The sequence below is a fragment of the Podarcis filfolensis genome (assembly GCF_964270895.1).
Source record: "Podarcis filfolensis genome assembly, chromosome: 14".
NCBI classification, from domain to species: Eukaryota; Metazoa; Chordata; class Lepidosauria; order Squamata; family Lacertidae; genus Podarcis; species Podarcis filfolensis.
The window spans coordinates 41,702,728-41,717,474 of record NC_139616.1 but is presented as its reverse complement, the minus strand read 5'-3'; positions in this window follow the sequence as shown (position 1 = coordinate 41,717,474).

Below are 14,747 nucleotides of genomic sequence, written 5' to 3'. Positions count from 1 at the left end.
CTGTGCAAAATGATAGTGCTAATAACAATGACCTGCTCAAAACCTCCCCAATGCTCCTCAGCTGAAAAGAACGTGGGTCTTGGTCCAATGTGTGATGCATCCTTTTAAGAATGTGCACAAATTCAAAATTTTAGAGGGCCATGTGTATGACTGGAGAGACTGCCTGTTTTTTTAAGAACTTTGAGGCAGTTCATAGCAGTGGCACTGAAAGGCGATGGAGAATTCCGATGAAACTGAAAAGGAAGCAGAAGTTGTGGTCAGGAAGGGAAATAATTCAAGCAAGGGGCACTCATTCTGTGACAGTGTTGTTGGCGCTTTAAGTCCACGAATGACACACAATGAATGGCTTTTTTAAAACCTGTTGTGGAAGTGTAGGTGGGTTCCCACGAGGCTAGACACAGTGATAACAGCAAAAACCTTTATTGAACTGCACAACTGGGAAACAGGAGCAAAACAACTGCTTATCTACCTTCCTGAAAGCCTGTGCCACTCCCACTCCCCCCGTGATTGGCTGTCTACACTTCCAAGCTGCGAATCACGACTCAGAGTTCAAGGGCCAATGGCAGAGGCCCAAATCCTGAAATTTCTGTGATTGGACACCATGTATCAAATCAGAACACAGGAGCTCAGAATTCTTAGTCCAGACTCAAGCTCAGGCAAACACAGACCTCTGAATATGTAACAGTTGTGACATTTCCTTTACACTGAAATGAATGTAAGTTATGTAAGTTACATCTGTCCTTGAAATTAGTTACATAAGTCATGTAGCTTGCGTTAACCAGTGGACAGTGGGACACATAACATAGCATTTGGTGGAAACTGAACTGCAGAGGAATAGAAACAGTGCTGATTATTGTATGTACAGGCTGTAATGGATATCACTGTCTTCTGGAGAGCCAGTGTGGTGTAGTGGTTAAGAGCAGTAGTCTCGTAATCTGGTGAACTGGGTTCGCGTCTCCGCTCCTCCACATGCAGCTGCTGGGTGACCTTGGGCTAGTCACACTTCTCTGAAGTCTCTCAGCCTCACTCACCCCACAGAGTGTTTGTTGTGGGGGAGGAAGGGAAAGGAGAATGTTAGCCACTTTGAGACTCCTGAAGGGGAGTGAAAGGTGGGATATCAAATCCAAACTCCTCTTCTTCTTCTTACTTCTCTGGTAGCACCTCCTGCCCCAATTTCCTGCCCACCCATTCTTGCCAATTGCTGAGAGCAGCAATTAGAATCTCACAATCTACTTATGTTAAGTACAGATTTTGGATTCCGACCTGGCTCTTGCTGGATGAAGAACTCGAACTCAGATCAGTACGATACATAGACAAGGCAAGGGTTACAAGGCACAGCAGGTGGACTGCAGGGCTGAGCTAGCTAAGATGCTGATTCAAGGAACAACAGCTTTTAAGGAGCAGGATGGGCACAGCTTCAGCACAGCAAGCAAAAGTCATCTTTTGCATGTGGGCAAGCAAATGGGTGCTCCTTTGAGAGGGTTGGGTCTGAGTACAGTCAGATGAATTGCAGCATATCCCTGAAGGATAGCTCAGTTGGTAGAGCATGAGACTCTTAATCTCATGGTCATGGGTTTGAGTCCAGTGTTGGGTGGAAGATTCCTGCATTGCAGGGGGTTGGACTAGATGACCCCATGGTACCTTCCAGCTCTACAGATCTGAGATTCTAGATGGTGGCGGCGGCTGAGAAGAGCCCCTTTGATCAGTTCTCTGTATTGCCATGCCTTTCCCCAAAATTTAGGCATCTGCTTCGGTTTATAGAGTACTTTTAAACTTCTTGTTTTGAAAACAGCAGCAGCAACAACAACTTAACTTGCATAGTGCCAAGCCATAGGTGAGCTTTGTTTCTTGAAATGCAGACATCTCTGAGGTGGAAGATGACAGCCAGTTTGATGGCAAAATTGAGAGAGACTAGTTTGCTTGGAAGACAACAACCTGTGTACTCTGCTGTGTTAATACAATGCCTTTAAACTGAAGAGGCTTTATGATAAATTCCTTAGCTAAGAGTTATTTACTGAATTGCGACTGCCTCTGGGGTGCAGGACAGCTGCCAGCCAATTTCTGCAGATCCGGAGAATGGCTGCTTGATGATAGATAAGTACACACAGATGATGTTGTCAGTCAATCACAGCAGGGGATCACTTCCAAGCTCTTCTGTCATTAGAAAATCATCTGCCTGATAAAAAGAATAAAATATTAATACTTGCCATGAAGTATGAAGGGGCATGGCTGGCATTGCTGAACCTGAACTTATATTTTTCAGTAGGAAAACGTTTGCTTACCTGGAGTTCAGACCACACAAGTTCATCCCTCTGGCTACTCTTAAGGTGTTTGCAAAGATTAATAGGCAACTGTTCAAAAAGTATGAGAAGTGGAATATTTATTAAGATGGAGCTGTATGTCTCTTACAGGGATAATTATCAGGTGAGAAAATGGAAATCAGTTTTGGAAGTGCTGTTAAAACATACACAAAGCCTGCACTTACAACGTACCCCTAGAAGGCAGAGTCATTTAAGACCTCTCTTCAGCTGCATTCGGACATGGGGGATATTGCATTCGTTTTCCTGATTGCAATTCTAGTGCTTCTAATTTCTTTCACACTGCAGTCCCTGTTGCATTATGGAACTGTGGCTTTTTGGCCAATATACCAGCATGTCATGCTCAATTTCATCCACACCCGTAGCAGTGGTGTGACTCAAAAATCAATGTCCAGGGACAATGCCACTACTCCCCAACCTTTCCCACATGTGTGCTTCTTTCACCCCGTGATTCATCCATGAACGGCAGGAACGGGCTGTGTGCCAGGATACAGCTCCAAATTTAATCACTCTACTCTAATAATTTTGCGGGTTAAGGTGGCTGCGAATGGATTCTTTTCTGGAAGCAGTTAACACAGAAATGAGTGTTATTCTTCTAGTACGTTCTGCAAGGTTTCCGGAAGTGGCTTTTACATCACCTGAAAGCTCAAATATAATGTGGAAATTAATGTTAGAGAAACAGAATAAACTGTGTGAAAGTCAAAGATGGGAAGCCCACGGTACTCTGATGTTGCTAAGACTACAAATCCCGTCATCCTTGACCATTGGCCACCATGGGAGGGTGAGTTGTCATCTACTGGGTAAAGGTAAAGGGACCCCTGACCATTAGGTCCAGTCGTGACCGACTCTGGGGTTGCGGCGCTCATCTCGCCTTATTGGCCAAGGGAGCCGGCGTACAGCTTCCGAGTCATGTGGCCAGCATGACCAAGCCGCTTCTGGCGAACCAGAGCAGCGTACGGAAACGCCGTTTACCTTCCCACCGGAGCGGTACCTATTTATCTACTTGCACTTCGACGTGCTTTTGAACTGCTAGGTTGGCAGGAGCAGAGACTGAGCAACGGGAGCTCACCCCATCGTGGGGATTCGAACCGCCAACCTTCTGATCGGCAAGTCCTAGGCTCTGTGGTTTAACCCACAGCGCCACCTGCGTCCCTATCTGCTGGGATCCTCCCTCAAATCAGACATCTCTTGGGGTTCAGAATCTACAACAAGCGTCCTCAAACTTGGCCCTCTAGATGTTTTGAGATTACAATTCCCATCATCCCTGACCACTGGTCCTGCTAGCTAGGGATCATGGGAGTTGTAGGCCAAAAACATCTGGAGGGCCGAGTTTGAGGAAGCCTGATCTACAAAGCCTCACCCTACTGGGAACTCCCTAAGGTCTTCCAGATCTAACTCCCTGAGCTTCTCCTCCTTCTCCAGGTCCGACCACCCTGCACCAAGACATTTCCATGGGACTCTTTGTGCTGGTGCAAATAGATTTTGCACTCTCAGCCTGCTTGCTGAAGCCCTTGCTTGCTTGCCTGCCCAGTCCTGAGCCTCGGGACGTCAACTATGCAAATGCAGGTGCCCACCCCACTCTTCAGAAACAGAGCGCAGGAGGATAAGTCAAATGTTGCATCTGTGTCTTAGCATCTGCCTAGCCATGTGTTCTAGAACTCCACCACACTTCTTGAATTGCAACCTGTAACCCAGTCTTGGGTTCCATGATCACTGCAGATGGTGACAGCGGTCACAAAATTAAAAGACGCCTGCTTCTTGGGAGAAAAGCAATGACAAACCTAGAAAGCATCTTAAAAAGCAGAGACAAAGGTCCGTATAGTTAAAGCTACGGTTTTCCCAGTAGTGATGTATGGAAGTGAGAGCTGGACCATGAAGAAGGCTGATCGCCGAAGAATTGATGCTTTTGAATTATGGTGCTGGAGGAGACTCTTGAGAGTCCCATGGACTGCAAGAAGATCAAACCTATCCAATCTGAAGGAAATCAGCCCTGAGTGCTCACTGGAAGGACAGATCCTGAAGCTGAGGCTCCAATACTTTGGCCACCTCATGAGAAGAGAAGACTCCCTGGAAAAGACCCTGATGTTGGGAAAGATGGAGGGCACAAGGAGAAGAGGACGACAGAGGACGAGATGGTGGGACAGTGTTCTTGAAGCTACCAGCATGAGTTTGACCAAACTGCGGGAGGCAGTGGAAGACAGGAGTGCCTGGCGTGCTCTGGTCCATGGGGTCATGAAGAGTCGGACACGACTAAACAACAACAGCAACCCAGTTTACGTTGGGGCACGACCATGAATTTTGGAAGAAAGCTTTAAATCCTAACATCCGAGATGAGAGTTTGGGTACCAAATCTGTGAGTGGAAGCCAAGACATGGGGACAGGCTGAGGTTGGGAGGACAGCACCCCATTCTACTGAATGGACTGGCCTCCTCTGGCTGGCAATGGGATAGTGTCCTCCATTGCCACTGAGCACAGCAGGCTAGATTATGGGTTGCAGGATACAGCCCATGGGTCCACGGCCCACCTCTCAGATTTTGTCGCCTGGCTCACTCTGCCTCATGCCTAGAATGTTGAGGGGATAATCTAATAAGAGTCTGTAATGTAGGGAATGATGCCTCTTTGCAACTAGGGGTTAGTAAGAAAAGAGGCTGGAATGAGACCCTGAATCACAGCATCTTTATTTGGGTCTGACTCACTAGATCCCAAACTTTTTGTCACTTGGAAGGCAGGGGAGATGCTGCAGCTGCTATCTTTCTCTAAAGAACAGGGCTACATTATTTCGCAGGAGGGGAGGTGGACGTTTATTTGGACGCGATAATTATTCCAGTGATGCATCCGGAGGAAAAATATATATATACCGAATAAAGCAATGGGGGAGCAAATAAGGAATGCCTAACGCCTGGATGCTGAAAACAAGAAATGAAACGACACCCTAATTCCTACTGCACTATTAGTTTCTGCTGAGGGGAAAAAGAGGATTTTTTAAGGTTGTGGGAAGAGAGTCATTTTCTGTCTTGGCTCCCAAGAGGGAAAAACGTAGAGCTCATGCTCACTCGGGATCAGGGCCGGCCCAAGACATTTTGGCACCTGAGGCAAACCACAAGGTGCCCCATCTGGAAGAAGGGGTGAGTGCAGATCTACATCAGGAATGGGGGGGGGGGAGACAAATCAACCTCGCAGTGATATCCCAGGGGGCAGCACCCACCATTTCCTTCCTAGGGGCGGGAGAAGAAGAGCTGTAGATTCTGTTTGCCAAGAGGTCACTGCAGAGGTGGCATACTGTGACTATCACTGTTACTGCAGTAGCAGCAGTGGGTGATGCATTTCTTGGAGCCTGAATCTGCTGCCCCTGAGGATCCTTCCACCTGAGGCAGTCTCCTCATCTTGCCTCATGGGTGGGCCGGCCCTGAATGGCTGCTGAAGCAATATCAGAGCTCTGTTCTCCTATGACCAGCGCCTGAGCATGTTCTGGCCCCAAGCCTCCCCTTAGAACTCATCTAAAACTACGGGTGTCTGCTGGGATGTGGGTCTTGGCAGATGCCAAACCATGATGTTGCCGCCCCTGCAATGGAAGTATATTCACAAAATCAGAAGGTTGGCAGTTCGAATCCGCATGACGGGGTGAGCTCCTGTTGCTCTGTCCCAGCTCCTGCCAACCTAGCAGTTCGAAAACATGCCAGTGCAAGTAGATAAATAGGTATCACTGTGGCGGGAAGGTAAATGGTGTTTCCGTGCACTCTGGCTTCCGTCATGGTGTTCCATTGTGCCAGAAGCGGTTTAGTCATGCTGGCCACATGACCCGGAAAGCTGTCTGTGGACAAACGCCGGCTCCCTCAACCTGAAAGTGAGATGAAAGCTGCAACTCCATTGTCACCTTTGACTGGGCTTAACTGTCCAGGGGTCCTTTACCTTTTACCTTTATATATATATAGTATACCTGAAGGGGCATCTCCACCCCCATCGTTCTGCCCGAACACTGAGGTCCAGCACTGAGGGCCTTCTGGCAGTTCCCTCGCTGTGAGAAGCCAAGTTACAGGGAACCTGGCAGAGGGCCTTCTCGGTAGTGGCACCTGCCCTGTGGAACGCCCTCCCACCAGATGTCAAAGAGAACAACAACTACCAGACTTTTAGAAGACATCTGAAGGCAGCCCTGTTTAGGGAAGCTTTTAATGTTTAATAGACTATTGTATTTTAATATTCTGTTGGAAGCTGCCCAGAGTGGCTGGGGAAACCCAGCCAGATGAGCGGGGTATAAATAATAAATTATTATTATTATTATTATTATTATTATTATTATTATTATTATTAATTAGCCAAACTTTTCAGAAAACCTACCTTTTGCTGTTTCTTTACGCAGTGCCTCCCTCGGTTCTTGGGATCCGAAAATGGCCCAGCTCAAATCATCCCTTGAATAAAATAACATCGTCTGTCAGAGCAGGAAGATGGAACTGTTTGTTAAGGGAATTGTCCACTGTGACAAAATATTAAAACTGTGATGAGGGCTGGCCAGGCGGGGGTGGGGGTGGGGACCTTGTTTCTTTCCACTGACACCAGATGTCAGAAACAATGTCAGTCTGAGCGGCCTTTCAGGACGGATCTGCATCATCTGAACCTCGGGGACTGCAGACAGAACCGTCTTCCACCCTCTTTGCCTGAAGGTCAAGTTTGCATTTTGCAAAGGAGCATTGCAGGTGTTGCCTGCACTAGACACATTCGTTTTCATTATAAACTCCCCTCCCACCCCCACTGGCGAGATCGAGGAACAGAAGAACTTCATAATTACTGAGAACATAATCCACCTACTTTCCCAGATGTCAAAATGACCCCCGTAGTCTCACAAAAACCATGAAGTGGAAAACAAAGTCAAAACAAATGGATGTCTGCTTTGGGGTTTTTATGGGAGGGAGGGGGAAGAAACTGCTTGCACATCTTTTTTTTTGGACAGGAGGGTTGGTTTACATCAAGACGCAAAGTCTGTTCCCACTCTGTTCATCTCTGCAGCTATTTCTACACAGAGGAGGGGGTGGGGGGGGTGGAAAGCCTTTCCCTTAAATGCTTGGAGCGCCTGAGTGAATTTTTGACTAGGGAAGATATCCCAGGAGGGAAGAAGCTAAAATAAGTCTGGGCACAATGCTCTATGAGGACTCTGCTGGGTTGGATGAGGCTGCCACGTTCAATCTCACCAGGAGTCCATGCCCTCTCCCCCCACCGTCAGTGCCCACTGATTTCACCCCACACTCGGTCAGCCACAGGCCCTAGCAGGCTTACCCGGTAGAAAACAGCAGTGGTTTTCCAGACTGGGCTGAATGGCCAGCTCTTTGTTGTTGTTGTTGTTGTTTAGTCGTTTAGTCGTGTCCGACTCTTCGTGACCCCATGGACCAGAGCACGCCAGGCACTCCTGTCTTCCACTGCCTCCCGCAGTTTGGTCAAACTCATGCTGGTAGCTTCGAGAACACTATCCAACCATCTCATCCTCTGTCGTCCCCTTCTCCTTGTGCTCTCCATCTTTCCCAACATCAGGGTCTTTTCCAGGGAGTCTTCTCTTCTCATGAGGTGGCCAAAGTATTGGAGCCTCAGCTTCAGGATCTGTCCTTCCAGTGAGCACTCAGGGCTGATTTCCTTCAGATTGGATAGGTTTGATCTTCTTGCAGTCCATGGGACTCTCAAGAGTCTCCTCCAGCACCATAATTCAAAAGCATCTATTCTTCGGCGATCAGCCTTCTTTATGGTCCAGCTCTCACTTCCATACATCACTACTGGGAAAACCGTAGCTTTAACTATACGGACCTTTGTCAGCAAGGTAATGTCTCTGCTTTTTAAGATGCTGTCTAGGTTTGTCATTGCTTTTCTCCCAAGAAGCAGGCGTCTTTTAATTTTGTGACCGCTGTCACCATCTGCAGTGATCATGGAACCCAAGACTGGGTTACAGGCTGCAAAGTCAAGATAGGTTTGATCTTCCTGCAGTCCATGGGACTCTCAAGAGTCTCCTCCAGCACCATAATTCAAAAGCATCAATTCTTCGGCGATCAGCCTTTACGGTCCAGCTTTCACTATTTAAAATTTCCCACAATTCTCCTGGTGTAATACTGCCCAGGTCATTGTGGGAAATTCAAAAGAAGAGTAGAGCCAGCTACCTGGTGCAGTTTGGAGCACCAGTGGATTTTGAAATATATAAAAGTGTGGGGGGGGGGACCTTTTGCAGCCTGAGGGCCACATTTGCTTCTGGGCTACCTTCTGAGGGCCACATGCCAGCGGTGGGCGGGGCCAGAGGCAAAAGTGGGCAGAGCAAATTAATATAAACATTATGTGATGGCCTGGGATTTGGACTCGGATGCTGAACCTGAGGAATCCCAGCCTGCACAGGAGTCTCCGCCTCCAGAACCAGCTGAGCCGGGGCTGGGGCATGAGCCTGAAGGGTCCTCACCTGTGCTGGATCCTCAGGTGCAGGCACCAGCTGAGTCTGCTCTGGCTCCTGAGGTGATGGAGGACCTATTGCCTGCAGGTGCTCCACTCTCAGCCCCGTCAGGGGAAGCTGAGGTTGCCTCTGGGTCCGGTAACCCTCCAGCCTCTCCTGAGCTGCGGAGGCTCAGGGCAGAGAGGCAGAGGGAACTAAGTTCCTGCAGGAGGAGTGCTCGCCTCCAGGCCAGGAGGCAAGTCACCTGAGGACCGGGGTCACCCTATGCCTCGGGGCAGATAAAAGCCAGCCAGCCCCAGTCCCAAGTTGCGGGAGGAACATTGTTGCTTGCTAGTTCCTGCCTGCACCCTGTCCTGCTTTCCTGCCTAAGCTCCTGACCCGCCCTGGCTCCCTGCTTGCATGCCTGACCCTGACTTCACCCGACTCCCTGTCCTGCACCCAGCTTCAGCTATTATGGACTGCCTCCATGTTGCACCTTTGACCACGGACTGGACTTGGACCTCACCTCTAGGGTAACCCACGGGAGCAGCACACATTACCTTTGTACAGTAGGTCAGTTTCTGCACTCAAGCTCCTCCATCCAGGCAAGGAAGAGTTCAAATTCACATTCCAGGTAGGCAAAGCACTTGCGGCATGATGCAGGGTGAGTGAGGGCCAGAAAGACTGGTGTAGGAGATTCCTGAGGGCCAGACAGAGAAGTCTGGGGGATGCACTTGGCCCTCAGTCCTGAGGTCCCCTCCTCTGTTTAAATTACAGCCATTATTTCTAAAATTGCATCTCTGCCCATCAATCAGCATAGACAAAGATTTAGCAATCAGAACTTGACTTTCATCTTGCTGCATGGGATTCTAACATCTGAATTGGCTCCAGTGGATTTGCAGTCACAAGTGGATTGGTTTCTCCAGATCTGCCCCAGCTGAATGAGCCTTTTTTTTTTGCCCAGGTTGACCTCGTCTGTGAAGTTGTGCTAATTAATTTGAACCTGGAAGGCTGCCGCTCTCAAACTTTCAAAAGACACATTAATTATGACCGAATGCGGAACGGCAGATGTTGAGTAGTATTTAAAGATTACAGGACCAAGGTAGGTCAAGTTATTTTGGTGTGACCCTCTGGACCCATGGCAGCTCTTTTAAGCTGATTATGAGACAGGAACCCGATTGCCTGCTTCCACCAGGAGAAATTCATCATATCTCACCCCCCTGTTATGAGTGGGAAAGGGAGGAGGGGAAAGTATTTTAGTCAGTGTTTTCTTTTGGCTTCTGCCAAATGAACTCATAATAGCATGTGGCTTTCCCAAGAAGACCAGGTTGCCTCCTGCTCTCTGAATACTGCGTCTGTTGCAAAATATGAATTCTTTACTTGCATTGTGAGCGGATTATCATTCCAAGATATTCCAGTGCTGCAACTGAGACAAACTCACTGCTGAAATCACTTTCTGTCAGGGCCAAGGAGTTGAATTCTTCATCAGGTGAGAGAGGTGAAGACTCCCAACCCAAAAGGGAAGGGTGCCATAACCCCTGTCTCTAGCAGTGATGTGGATACAGAGTCTGAGGCTGCAGGGGCACCCAGTGGAGAGCTGGGTCTGGGTCAGTGTCAAGGCTGGGTTCAGATGCAGAGTCTCTCAGTGCAGCTAATTCTTCATTCAATAAAATGGCATACAATTCAGCAACACTTCCTGGCAGGTCTTGTCCCTATAGAGCAGTTTCCAGGACTGACGGTCCCCTACCTTCTACCTCCACTAAGGCTCCTCCTCGGCCAGGTGTCTCCCAAGCAGCTTTGAACTGTGTCTGGGCACCTGTGCTCTCTGTTCCGCTCTATGCATCACTTTGTGTGTCCTTGGAGCCAAAGGGGGAGGGAGCTTGTCACAGTAGGAGAGGCAAACTCCTGGGATTCTTCTGCAGCTTCTTGCCCACCCCCTCCTCTGTGTCAGGAGTGCATGCAGGAGTCAGGCCCTGTGACCAGTAGGACTTTGCAGGACTGGGGCCTTCCTAAGTTTGTTCTGAAGAGTCAAGGCGCGGCTGCACAGGTGAGGCTGATTGGTAACTCACAGCACCTGGTGGCAAGAGCCAGGAAGGGATATAAGGTCAGCATTTCCCTTCGGCTCTTTGCCACAGCAACACATTCCCTGCCTTGCTGCGTTTGGCTCCTTGACTCCTTGCTTCTTGATCCTCGGACCCCTGGCTTTGTAACTCCTTGCTTCTTGGTCCTCGGTCCCTTGACTTTGTGACTCCTTGCTTCCTGACCCTCGAACCCTTGGCTTCTTGACTCCCGGCTCTCTGACCCTTGGACTCTTGGCTTCCTGACTCCTGGCTTCCGGACTCCCGTTCCTGCTCCCACCCTGCCATCTTGCCCCCGGTCCCAACGTCTCCAGCTACCTGTGAACCGGGTTCAATCACCCGTGAACCGGATCGTGACACTCAGCTTCAGTATCTGAGTCTGAACTGCTCCCTGTCACAGGCTCTCCTTGCTCACTAAATCCTGTTGCCTCTTCAGCATCCACTACCTCCCCTACTCTTCTTCATCTCACCTCTCCTCGGTGTCCTACCACCTGGCTCTGAGCTTCCCTCCTCTGGGGTTTCCCCAGCTGGTGCCTTTCCACTGTTCCTCATCATTCAGCCAGTCCCTGGCAGTCAGGGCTCAGAGCTGGCTACAGAAAATAGGGATACTATTGATGCTGAGGTGGCTGGGCAAGAACTCCCAGAGGAACCTCCCAGTTCACCAGAGCCTATAGGGACAGAGCCTGAGCCTGAATAGCCAGATGCCTCTCACTCCTGTTTAGCAGCACTGCAAGCACGCTATGAGGAAGATTATGAAATGAAGGGTGAGTGCACATCTTTAAGCCCCTGAAGTTCTGTCAAGGGGGTGGAGCCTGGAGGAGGCCGTCTGGAGGTCTCAGTCTGTTCCCAACCTTTGTTGGAGCAAGGTGCTCACTTGGAGCTGTCCGTGGTCCTTCTCCTGTGGGTTCTGGCATAGGATCAGACCTCAACAAAGGATGTGCAGAGGTGCTGCTGCCAGATGAACCCATGAGGCCGCCCCCTGCCCTTAGCCCAAGGATGTGGTACTTCTGCCCTCTGACTCCGCTGTAGAAGACTCTGGAAGACCTTTCATTCTGCTCCACCATTCCCACTAGGCACCAGTTGCTACTGAGTGGCTAGGTTTAGTTTTTAGACTCTGTCACAACTCCCCCTTTCTCAGGAGATATGTGCAGTGGCAAATAAATGAATTTTGCAAACAACCATCAGTTTTAAAGCAGTGCAAAGAACACACATGGCAGTTTTATAAATTATTTTGCCTCATTTTATTGTTTTACCCCACAATACGTTGAATGCCAGTTTCGGGAACCAAGTTTCAAAGCAATGCTCCTTTCTCTCTGCTGTGGCAGTTTTCCATATTGATGTTCCAAGGAGACTTTGGCAGGCAGCTTAGGCCCCTCTGTTGAATACCTACTCAATATTTCTTTTTCAAGTTTCCTTTGCTTTGCTGCCTTCTGTCTGTCAGGTGGCTTAATTCTCAAGGCCTAACTAGATGAGATGATGCAGAGCTAGGATCCGGATTGTCTGCCTCTTTACATTTTACCAAAGAGCAGCCCGCTAGTCTCTTTGTAAAACTTGTGATGCTAGCGCTTGGCTGGGGCTATAGAAATAGGACCTGGCTGGGCACATCTGGCAGGACACAGGGACATGTGAGGGGAAGTGTTGTAGCTCTTGGAGCATCTGCTTTGCATGCAGAAGGGCTTGGGTTCAATCCACAGCACCTCCAAGTCGGGCTGGCAGAAACTACTGTCTGAAACCCATGGAGTAAGTATAGACTAGATGCGGGGAACCTTTTTGAAGGAATGACCACCGGGTGTGGAGCACACTTCCACCCGCCGGGTGTGGAGCACATTTCCATCCACAGATAAAGCCACAGCTGTCTGAACATCATGCCCTCTATCTAACCTTTGCTTTCTTAGTGGTCTGCCGTGCTCTGTCTGTGACCTTTGTCTCCTTCATCACGCATTGTTGAAGGGGGAAATGACGCAGTGGAAACAGGTGCCAAAATAACTTTGTACCACCCCTCGATCTCGGGACTGGAAGATGTGTAAAGGTCACAGTCCAAAATGTATCTGACTGGTTTTGCATATTGTGCTAATAAAAGGAGCTTCAGCAGAGCTAGCTGGCAGCTTGCCTGTGCACAGCTCACCTGCATTACCGACTCCTGCCTCATGTCCTTCACTTCACCTTCCACAACAGCTATCGGCCTTAGCAAGCATAGTCAATGGACAGGGATGATGGGAGTTGTAGTTCAGCAACACCTGGAGGGCCAAAGGTTGCCCACACCAGGTTGGGATAATACTGAACCAGATGGACCATTAGGCTGACTTTGCATAAGGCATCTTCCTATGTTCTAATGACAGAGGGTCATGTTGGGCTTAGGAGAGGTCACATGAAGTGAGGAAAGGTTTTGATGAAAGCAGTACCTGGTGTGGAATTGCCTGATCTGCACCACCCCAACCCATGTGAGGCTTGGCTTGGGCAGCCACTCAAGAATCCTCCACTTAGCTCACTCATGCCAGGACTACCTCTTGTCATTATTATTGTCCTTCTCTTGTTTATTTTTATAAATTAATTCCACAACCATCTTCCAATGGCTAGTTAGCATGCAAGGTTCTTTCATTCGCGCATGTTGGAAACAAAGTTAGTTTCCACTCTGGGAGTCTTGATCACATGCTGTTGCTCCCCAGGGGACCAATGTGATGCCCTCCAGATGTTGGACTACAAGTCCCACCAGCCCCAGACCATGTGACCTGTGGTCAAGGATGATGGGAATTGAATTCCATCAACATCTGGAGGGCGCCATGTTGACTACCCATGGCGAAGAGAATGCTGAGCTAGACAGACCAATGGTCCGTAGGGTATAAGTGGGGGCAGCGATGTAATGGGGGTTCCAGCACCTTTAAGAGTTATGTAGAATTCCGGTAGTAGTAGCTTCTCTTAAATTTGCAATTTGTCTTCCACTCTCTTTCTCTCTGTCACAATCTCTGCCAGAAGTTAGATATTTCATGACACTATAACACAATTTCTGCAGGTAGATTAATGCAAATAGGGGCCTATTTGCATATGCTCATTAACTTGCATAGAGTTTTGTTATGATGCATGGATCCTAGCCAAAATATTTAGGTCACCTTGCTATCTGATTTGAAATTATTTGATGCAGAAGTTACCCAGCTCTGCCTCGTGTCTACTTGCACACCTTAAAACGTCTGAGGATGAGTGTTATGCCTGTGTATTTTTAAATGTACACCCACTTGGTTTATGAGTGGAGGGAAGCTTTTAATTGCTATTTGATGGCTGCAGAGTCGTCCCATACTCATTTGGGATGCCCACCATTTTCCTTTTATAAAAAGCAGACAACATAATTCTCTTTAATAGTGAATGTCAGTGTTGAGTGTCAATCGAAACAAAGCCAAAACTTGGAAACAGGAGTGGGGTATCAACATGCTCAGAGAAACCCCAGGTTACCCACCCACCCACCCATTTTATTTTCCATTTAATAATATACATTCACATCATTATTATCCACTTTACCTCCCTGGCTCTTTAGAGCCTATCACCTTCCTTCACTCCCACCTCATGGCTTTCAAAATTAACCTTTATATCATTGCATTTTGTACATTTCCCAATTCCAATTACGCTCATTACAAAATAACTCAAAAATTAGATAAATATAGAAAGGTAGAAAACTTCTCATTACAAGTCTTCAGATAACCCTGCCAGTGGTGTTAATTTCTTACAATAATCTTTCAGATATCGTATAAATTTACTACAGTCTTTTTGGAATACTTGATCGTGCTGGCTTCAGATTTTTCTTGTCAGCTTCGCCAATTCTGCAAAGTCCATCATCTTCATCTGCCACTCTTCTTTCATTGGTACTTCTTGTTGTTTTCATTTTTGGGCTAAAAGAATTCTTGCCGCACTTGTTGCATACATAAACAGTCTTTTATCTTCCCTTGGTATCTCTTCACCCACAATACC